Genomic DNA, 11,183 nt, shown 5'->3' with positions numbered 1-11,183 from the left:
TACCATTTCTGGGATATTTTGCGCCAGGTCTATGCAGTACTTGGTTACTTGCTTGCTTACTTGTTGTTACTCGTCGGCTGGCACGTTGACTAATGTGCATGTCGAATTACAATAGGGTCCTCCCTGGGACGTTGTCACAGGCTCGGGCCCTAATAATAGGTTATAAAAAACAGTCATAGTAAAATATGTATTCCAGATAATTAGTACAGTCCATAAAATAAAAAACAGTTTACTGTATACTCTTCTATAATCATGTAACTATTTTATAATCATGTAAAAATCTATATTACTCCTCTGGATCATGTTAACTCATTTACATTGTGCTACTTAATATGCATTTCTATAATCTCGTTAATATATTGAGGATAAATGATTCGATGTAATTCTTTGTATAAACACTGTATTGTTGGAATAAGTGTTTGGAAGAATAGTCTCCATCTTTATGTAGCTAGATTAACGGGGATCCAAAGAATACAATAAACAATAAACAATAAACAATCTTTATGTTGCAGTGCGGCCGTGCATTGTGGGTCGTCTACGAGACTCTGCAGGAGAGCCAGGATCTGTTCCTGGACGTCCCCGAGGGCCAGGACGGACTCGGATGGAACTGGAACAACTTCAGCGACTTCCGCAACCTGCAGAGCCGGCTGCTGAGGGACGGGAGATGTGTGAGTACCAGAACCAGAACCACATTCTGTTCTCAGAGTACGAGTTGTTACCGTCGGGCAGACGCTTAAAGGGACAACGAGGAGTTTCTATTTGGTTATAAAAAAGTCTCAATTTAAAGCAGAAGTAAGCGATCCGGTGGTTTTCGCTAATGCTGCGTTCCAGGCAGGCTTTTGAAACCGTAAATTACAGCTTCAAGTCACAACTTAAGACTTTGTAGCGTTCCAGGCAACCCACTCGTGTTTTTCCGACCTGTTTTACCGGTGAAAGTCACTATAACGGCCACTCGTAACTTCTGACCCGTGAAGTCGTACCAGATCGAACTGGTACCACTTCACAGGTCGGAAAAACAGGAGTTACGAGTTTCCTTGAACGCACCATAACAGTCCTCGTCCCTACGTCACCACATTCACGGCGTCCCTTGGCTGCACACACAGCCCTGCATGCCGTTCTCTCTCCTCATTGGATAAAACCTGAGGATACGAGAAAAGTTTTCTCCTGGGCTCAGAGCAGAGCAGAGTGACTGACAGACCCGTGTTTCAGACCAAACACTCTATAGAAGTGATTGCTGTCGGAAGATACAACTATTTAAGACTTATATTAACACAAACATTCACCTTACTTCTGCTTTAATGTGGATGAATCTCCGTTACCACTTGTTAATGGTCCATTTTAGATAAATCTATGGTTTTGTCTCTATGGTTATTTTGTTATTATTAGTGGTGGTGGAAATGCTGGGCGAGCCGACCAGCGTTTCTTTACTTTCGGTTTCGTGGCGAGTCATGAGAATAACGCCGCCGTATGAATCTCCGTTTATGGTGGGAACTACGACGGTATGTGATCGTCTTCCAACCTCTGACTTTAATTCTTGATGAATGAAAACATGAGTCTGTCTTGCGCCGGTCAAAGAATTTCACGGTGCGGAGGCTCATAAATGTAGTGTGGAAACACTTTGCTTTTCCTAAACTCCTGGTTGTCCCTTTAAGAGCTCGTCGCCCCAAAAACAACCGTTATAAACACTCCTTCCTCCCTAACTCTACAGCTCTGTTGAACAAACAGCCGGTCCCTCTTCACGCCAGCATCAACCTCTGGCTGGTAGCCTCCTGATTGGAGGAAGCGTAGCGTAGCTCCAGTTTTTACTCTTGCAAATGTCCTTGATCTTAGGATCTTTTAAATTCCTTTATTTATTTATTACTAAGTCAAGCTTCTGTCCTTTTTACTTTACACCTCTCTTTTAGAACTGATAATGCAGACTGCTGTGGTTTTGATGCTGTGCAATGCTGCTTTGTCTGTACGTCTATGCCTGTATGTCTGTTGTTGTACTTATGTCTATTGGTTGTATGTCTGTCGCTGCTTATTGCTGCTTATATGTCTTATTGTATTGTTGCTACACGCTGCACTTTTGCCCAAGACAAATTTCCCCTTTTGGGGACAATAAAGTTTATCTAATCTAAATCTAATCTAAAAAACCAGAACCAGAACCCCTCCCTGTGTTGCCATGGTTACTAACCCCCCCCCCTCTCTGTTTGCAGCTGTTGGAGGCTCCAGGTGTGTCAGATGAGCTGTCGTCCTACTTCAGCAACGTGACGTCTGTTGTGGAGCAGCAGGTAAACAACACAACAACACAATAGACACTAAAAACACATTTATAAATGTAAAGAATCAAACTGTGTTTGACGGACACTTAGATAAACCAATCAGAGTCCAGACTGAGCAAATCCTTTGCTGTGTCTCAATTTGAATTCTTCCATACTTACACAGACTGTTTTGAGTGTGTAAGTGTGTCTCGGTGTGTTAAAACACCTGGATGGTTTCTCTCATAACGGCCTAAGAGTCGAGTGTGCAACGATGGACACTTCACACGCCGTCTTGGCTACGTAGCGGAATATAACAGCATGTAAATCAACAGACCAGAAGGCCAATACCAATGTTTTCAGCCGAGTAAAAGAAGCCGACTGACGCAGAATAGACACTAAAAACAACTTATAAATGTAAAGAATCAACACTGTGATGAGTTTGCCAGTCGTGACCAATCAGAGCTCTCTGTGTCACAGGACAGCGCTGCCTGTGGTTGGATGGCTCTGAGGAGAGACGTCCTTCGGGTCCTGGAGACCGCGCTGCATCAACACAAGAGCTGCTTCACCCGCAGAGCCAAACACTGAGGCTCCGCCCACATGACTGAGGCTCCGCCCACAGGGACTGAGGCTCCGCCCACAGGACTGCCCCTGAGGAACAGAGACTCCGCCCACGAGGGACTGAGGCTCCGCCCACGAGGGACTTATTTATAAAGGCTAATTGATTGTCAGTACTTATTTATCTATTTATTTATAATGTATTTATTGATCTATTTATTGAGTTATTTATACAAAGAAACTAATTTTTGTATTTTTATATTTATTTATTTATTTTTTACTTGAATCATTAAAAAAACTTCACTAAAAATGACAATGTGAACTTCATTTCAACACTACACACACAGCTGAGGAAGGGGAGACTGCCCTGTTTTAAAACTATGAAACTTCCTACCAAACCAACGGTAGATGCTACAGTTTTGAAACTTTCACCAAAATGTCGCCCAGATACTGCTGAAACTTTTGTCCACTTCAACTCATTACAAATGATTAAGTCCATCACTCTGTTTTAACTGTAAAACTTTTAAAATGTATCTCCTCCCACAATTTTTGCTCAATTGTCACCAAACTTGCTACAGAGCATCTCCAGACTGTCCTCCACAAAACTTGTTTCTCGGATCTTTGATTAATCAAAAATTGAGCCTACAAAATACATCCTGCTCCCTGCTAAAAACATTTTCAATTTTCCTGAAAAAAAACTGAAAAAATATTCTGGAGTCATGGTTGATGAAGTTTGGCAAATATCAGAATTTTATCTCAAAAACTGAATCTTCTAGAACATTTTGAATTCTGCTCTCATGGGAACAACTGCAGTCAATGTGAGAGTGGAATCAGATTTTCTCTTGAGAAGCAAAACACTTATCGTTAAAAACACATCACCAACATTCCCATGCTGTCCAGATGCAATTTATGTTTTTATCAGATTTTTGTTTAGAAACACAACTTGTGAGTCTATTAGAGAAGACACACAGCAGGTCTCACTTCAAGACAATTAGCTCAGGGAGTTAGTAGCTGGTTCTTGGTGTCAGAGGATGTGGGTTCAAGACCCAACAAGGGAGTTGATGATAACACATCAAAATACCAGATGGTCCTTTTTGAAACAAATGTACAAAATCTTAGAGTCACAGTAGATGATGTTTGACAAATACATATCAGAATTTTACCTCTTTTTACTGTGGTGTCAATCTGCCTGCACGACAGTGAATGTCTTACTCAGTTAGTGAAGCCACTGTTGAACTGCCACTTGCTAATTATCTCAGTGCGATGGACCAGTGGTTCTCAACTGGTGGGTCGGGACCCAAAAGTGGGTCTAGACCCGTTCTGGATGGGTTGTGGACAGCTGGTCAAAAAAAGGAAATATTTAATGCACATCTGATGTTGGACATGTCTTTTATTTTGAAAAATAACTTATTTTGAAAGACACACAACACTTGCACACATGCAGTTGTAATGCTCCTCCTCAGTTTCTTATTATTTGCTCTGAATGCAAAGATATCAGTTTCTTATTAATGTGGCCTGATGCAGTGAATCTTGTTTTGTTTTGTGGGTCTTTATTTTGTGCAATTTGATATTTATTCACGTTTGTGAACATGCTCTGAATGCAGAGATGCATTAGAAGTCAAATATATCGTTTTGTTGGTCTCCATCTTGTGCAGTTTGATATTATTTTATTCACTTCCGTACATGCAGTTGTCATGGTAACTCCTCAGTTTCATTCATGTGCTCTGAAATGCTTTGGCTCTAGAGGTTGTGGGTTCAACATTATAAGGTTCAACTGTCCTGTCCTGTTCTCCTGTTTGTTGCTCAGAATTTACCTAAATACTACAGCCCGAACCCGACCCATCGCTATAATTTATTATTGAAATTAAAAGTGAAGCAGCGTGTTTCGCCCAACGGGCTTCATCAGGTTACACACACAGTCACACACAGTCACACACACACTGACTCATCCAGTTCCTACCTGAATCATCTACAGATTCACTCTGAACGACACTGAATGACTAATAATAATAATACATAATAATAGCTGAAAACACACAAACACTCATTCACTGATTCAGCAGAATCTGTCTCCATGACTTCAGGTTGGGATGGTGCGTTCAGGTGTGTGTGGGTGTGTGTGTGTGTGTGTGTGTCTGTCTATTAGTCTATTAATACCTGTGTGTGTGTGTGTGAGTCGAGTAGAAACAGGTTTAACGACACGATGAGTCACATCCCATAATAACACACACTCATTAATCAGCCCGACATTCTTCTCTGATGAGTGCAGGTCTGATTGGACCAAGGCCAAGTTTTTTTTTTTTCACTTTAATTTTTATTGAGACTTTTTCCTTTACAAAGGTGCAACAACTCAACTAATACAAGTAAATACAAAAACAAATATAAACACTTTCAGAGCAATCTTTTCTTTTACTCAATCAAGTTTTTTGTTTTGTCGTTGTTCAGTCATAAATATTGTCTCTTTGAACTGAGCTTCTAATGTATTTATTTGTATTTATTGATGTATTTTCTCTTCCTGTAGCCGTAAGCCGTGTGTCATTGTTTCCTCCATTGGTCCTGTGTCGGACGTCTTCCCTTCCCCGTGTCTTCCTGACAGCTTTCTTAGCTGCTGTTAGTAATATTTGTAGTATCTGTCCTTCCTTCTTATATTTTATTCACATAGGTTACACAGATATACTGTAGTACTGTGTAAGTATTTTCATCAATGCATCGTGTAACATTTTCCAAAACCGTCTGATTTCATCACATTTCCAGAAAATATGTGATGTGATCCACATCCATTACTCCACAGTCTGTCCAACAAGGTAGGCCTATAATTAAGCAATATATCACTCCAGTCCGTGGTCTGTGCTCATTCTACCACTCTAAGGAGCGTTGTTCCCCCTTAGAGTGGTAGAATGAGCATAGACCACCTGGAGGACTGGAGTGATATATTGCTTTTATAAAACGGTTACCAATAACAACAATATGAAAGAGGACATGTAGTTTTCTCCAAGCAGAATAAAAATCTGTTCCCAGCTGTCCAGACGTTAGCTCCAAGTAGCTCTGTCACTGCTCAGTCCCCTCTACCATTGTTAACCCTCTGGAGGTCAAAGTTCACCTTAAACATGTCAGTTACACTACTTTACTACATTTTTAACATCGTAGAAACATCAACTGTCTGTTGCTACGGACTGCAACAGTCCGTTGTCATGGATACATGACAACAACTTCCATTCATACCAGTCATACGTGCCTGAGGCGGAGTGATAGCCTACGCCATGGGTGCCCAACCGGTCGATCGCGATCGACTGGTAGATCGCGGACTAATTCTCAGTCGATCGCGAGAAGTAGCCTTTTTTTTTTACAGTCTATGGCTTTAATAGTATTTTTCTCATGGCTGCGCCAGCGCCACGCCCCCTCTCCGTTTTGGCTGTCAGGTCAGGTCACCAGCGTGCTGCCAGACGCTCGCTAGTACGGTAGTTAGCGCTGCAGCTAAAACGAAGGAGGATGGCAGACGCAAAAAGACGGAAAACTTACAATTTTCACCCAGAGTGGGAAGATGATTACTTTTTTGTCTACTCAAACTCAAGGCCCATCTGTCTCATCTGCAAAGCCAGCGTGGCCATACCAAAGAAGGGCAATCTGGAACGACATTTCAAGACAGTACACAAAAGCTATGAGACAGATTTTCCTGCTAAAACGCCGCTACGCTCTCAGAAAGTGCGGGAATTGAAGAGTCAGCTTGCCGCACAGCAGTCTGTTTTTACCAGACCAAACACCAAGGGTAAGGCTGCAACAACGGCATCTTATCGAGTTAGTCATGTTCTTGCGAAACACAAGAAGTCGTTCAAGGACGGCGAAGTTGTTAAGGAAGCCTTTATTGAGGCTGCTGATGCACTTTTTGGCGAGTTTAAAATCAAAACAGAGATCGTTACCGCCATCAAGGACATGCAGTTATCACGGAATACTGTCACACGACGCTGCGAGGGAATGGCAGAGGATGTTGAATCACAGCTGAAGATGGACATCGATGCATGTGAGTGTTTCTCCCTCCAGTTCGACGAATCAACTGACGTGGTGGATGTGGCACAATTATGTGTTTTCATCAGAATGGTTTTTGAAGACATGCGTGCAAAAGAAGAGCCACTCACGATTTTGCCATTGAAAGGACACACAAGAGGTGAAGATATTTTCAACACTTTCATGGACTTTGTTAAAAAGAACAAACTGCCCCTCTTCAAGCTCATCTCCATTACAACTGATGGTCCACCAGCTATGGTAGGCCGAACTAATGGGTTCATTGCATTGTGCAAACAGAGTGAATCTTTCCCAGACATCCTTAATTATCATTGTATTATCCATCAGCAAGCATTGTGTGGGAAGATTTTAAACATGAAAGAAGTGATGGATGTTGCTATGAAAATAGTGTGCTCTGTTCGGGCCAGGAGTCTACAGAGAAGGTTATTCCGCGCTCACCTGGAGGAGACAGGCGCAGAACACATCGACCTGCTGCTTCACACAGACGTGAGATGGCTCAGCAGAGGTAAATTCTTGGCAAGGTTCACAGAGTTGTTACCTGAAATTAAAGACTTTCTGAAGCTTTCAAAGCACACAGAATATGCACAGCTGGATGACTCCCAGTGGCTTTTGGACTTGTCATTCCTGACAGATATCGCTGAAATGCTCAATGATTTGAATCTAGAGCTCCAGGGTCAGGATAAACATGTGATCAACATGATCAGTTCGGTGAACACATTCAAAAGCAAGCTGCAGCTGCTTTCAAATAGGCTGCAACGCTGTGACCTGCGAAACTTTCCTCACATGCAAGCAGAACTTCAGCGTCAGGGCAAAAACTCTGCACAGCTTGATGGAGCCCGTTATGAAAAGCAAGTTCAGAGTATCCTGTCAGAATTTGAGAGGCGTTTTACTGACTTTGCATCCATTGAGCCTGTTGCCAGTTATCTGTGTTTTCCTTTTTTGGAGGATATTGATGTGGATTCCATTGCTTCAAAAGTAGCATCACTGTTTCACCTGGAAACCTGTGCAGTTGAGAGTGAGATTCTCACACTGCAAAGTGACATTGAGATCAAATCCAGGGCAACACCTGGCACAAAAGGAGACTTCTGGCACCTACTCCTGGAACAAAAGTATCCCAACCTCAGAAGATGTGCCTTCAACCTGACAGCACTTTTTGGATCAACCTATTTGTGTGAGGCTGCCTTCTCTCACATGAAGATCATCAAGTCCAAGTACAGGTCCACAATGACAGATGACCACCTTATGGCCTGCCTGAGACTTGCAACCAGCTCCTACTGCCCTGACTATGAGAAACTAGCTTCCTCTTCCCAGTGCCAGAGGTCACACTAAGGTAGAAAAAATAATTAATTGTCATCTGGATGTGTCGATTTCTTATGTGCATTGTAAATAAATATGTCACTGCAAACACTATGGATGACTGTGTGAACAAGTAGATCTCAACAGACTAGACAATTTTAAAGTAGATCCTGGTTTAAAAAAGGTTGGGCACCCCTGGCCTACGCTGTGATAAGGCTTTAGAATAGTAGCCGTGGTATATGCTCAATATACCACGGTTAACAACCAATCAGATCGCTGGATTTCACCTTTACGTTTTATATCTGTTGTTCAACTCTTTACTCTTGACTCTCCAGATCCGAGAACCAGTGGACATGTGGTGTATTTTCCACATGTTGAGCCACTTTTATCTTAAATTCTGATTCCCATTTTTCTTTTATGTATTTAGTTGAATGTTTATTTGATATCAATGTTTTATATAACCCAGATACAGTTCTAACTTTGGTTTCTTTGTCTGTATTGATTATGAGTTGGATCAAACCGTTCGTTCAAACCGAAAGGATAAGAGAGAACAAGAAGATCTGCGATGTGTGTGTGTGTGTGTGTGTGTGTGTGTGTGTGTGTGTGCGTGCGTGCGTGCGTGCGTGCGTGTGTGTGTGGTGCGGTGACTCAGAGATCAATACAGTTTGACTTTCAATCATTTTATTAACGACACCGAGCTGAATCATACACAACACAAGTGGAGACATGTTGACAGGATAATGGGATGTTAAACACTGCCACCAGTCAGAGTCGGTTACCATGACGACGGAGCTCTCTAATTCTTTTCAGGCTTCAACGTTATAGCCAGAGAGCTGACAGCAGATCAGGTTGGTTTAACTCATATAATGTCACATTATAACACAGAGTCTCCTCCTGTGGCCTCTACAGATAGCAGCGCCTTCAACTTCTCAAACTAAACCACACAATTCATTATTTCATGTCAAATGCAAGGAGTTGTGTGTTACAACCCACTCTGATAGGATGTAACACAACCTGGTGAGATTAAAAACTAAAAGCTGAGACCAAACCACAAAGATATGCATCTATGTGACTTTATTGTTCATGTTCCAACACTGAAGCATCTTCCTGTGGTTCAGAACTCATCACTGACGGTTTAATGAAGAGCAGTGACAGCGCTGTGGATCCTAACACTATAGGAGACTGGAGAAGATCAATGAATGATCAACGAGTATGAACAGAAACCTTCAGCTCTTCATCCATGTAGAACTCCAGGAAAGATGTTTGACTCTTAAAGGGTTAAGTTCAACATTTAGTCAAGTTTAGTTTAGTTTGTCCCATCACCATAATCCCTATAGTCATAGCAGTAGGTTCGTTACCTTTAATTGTCGGTGCAAGCTATTTTTAGAACGGCGGAGCAGAGCCGTGAGCTGCTCAGAGCTACGCTACGGAGGCTTATTATGGGATTTCTTGGTTTCCCTCATCAAACTCATCAAATACACAATCCAACAACTCCACAACGCTCTGGTGGACAAGTTGTGAGCTGCACATTCACCACACTATGAGATAATAACACAACGTTACCACACAGAGTTGTTGAGGGGAATTCATACAAACCCGCACATCGGGGGCAGTTTTTTCGGCAAGCAGTCTCTGCATTTGCCTCGAAAACATTTTTCTCATAGCGTGGTGAATGTGCAGGTCACAACTTGTCCACCAGAGCGTTGTGGAGTTGTTGGATTGTGTATTTGATGAGTTTGATGAGGGAAACCAAGAAATCCCATAATGAGCCTCCGTAGCGTAGCTCTGAGCAGCTCGCGGCTCTGCTCCGCCGTTCTAAAAACAGCTTGCACCGACAATTAAAGGTAACAAACCTACTGCTATGACATACATGGGCATTTTACGGCCCGCGGGCCGTCTCAATCCGGCCCACGAGCCGAACTGCTATTATGACCCGATTGCTTTTATTACGTTGATGCGCACTAATCAGCTGTTTGAAACAGTGACAGCCCTGTTAGAACAGCAGCCTGCACATCGCAGACAGACAGAAACAACGTAACCTCCTCCAGGTAGAAGACAGAGATGAACGGCTGCTCAGTCTCTTTCTCTGTCTGACACCGGAGCTCCGACGGAGGAGAGAGCAGCCACTCTGGTGCAGGTTTTCTCCACAGCGGAGTTTCTGACCACCACGACCTGTCAGCGGTAGCCTAGACCGGGCCAGTGTTTCACAACCCTCCGTCAGCCGAATCATAACTGCTGACGGTTACAAAGCCTCATCACGGCACCTAATTATTATTTCCCAAACACTAAGGTTTAGCAAACTGTGATTAAAAGAGCATTTTATGAGATGGCTGGGTTTTCTGACGTGATCGACCATATGACTGATTGTAGCCACGTGCGTCTGAAGCCTCCATCCACCAATGGCTACGCTTGTAATCAAATCACTCTTTTTTTTCATGTTGGTGCTGTTAGGCAGCAGCAAAGGAGTATTGTGTTTCTTCATAAATAAAAGGTTATCTACATACAAATAGAACAGTCTCACTGAATCAGAACTGAAAAGGATCTGAGTGCTTAATTATAATATTCAGGTGTCTGTGAACATTATTAGTTGGTGCAATCATTTATGGTCAGTAAGTTTTGATAAAACAATCTGCCTTGAGTCCATATTTATATCATAATACAGCATGTTTCTTCAATGATCTGTGATGGATATAAGTTGAAAATGCTATTACATGGATTGTGGGCTGTCAGCCTATTGTAATGCAATCATTTCCACCAAATATATAATAATAATAATAATAATAGATTTTATTTGTATGGCGCCTTTCATGGCACTCAAGGTCGCCTCACAGAAATAAATTTCATACAGAACATCAGAACATATCATAAGCAAAAAAAAAAAAAAAACACAGCATAAAAAACAGCACATATAAAATATTAACAGCATAAAACACCAAGGAAGAAATAATGAAATGAATTAAAACAAGTGCAGTGACTTAGGTGTGATGGGCAAGTCGGAACAGGTGAGTTTTGAGTTGGGATTTAAACAGATTAATAGAAGTGATATTACGGAGGTCAGGAGGGAGTGAG

The sequence above is a fragment of the Trachurus trachurus genome (assembly GCF_905171665.1).
Source record: "Trachurus trachurus genome assembly, chromosome: 8".
Taxonomy (NCBI): domain Eukaryota; kingdom Metazoa; phylum Chordata; class Actinopteri; order Carangiformes; family Carangidae; genus Trachurus; species Trachurus trachurus.
This window is presented reverse-complemented; position numbering follows the sequence as displayed.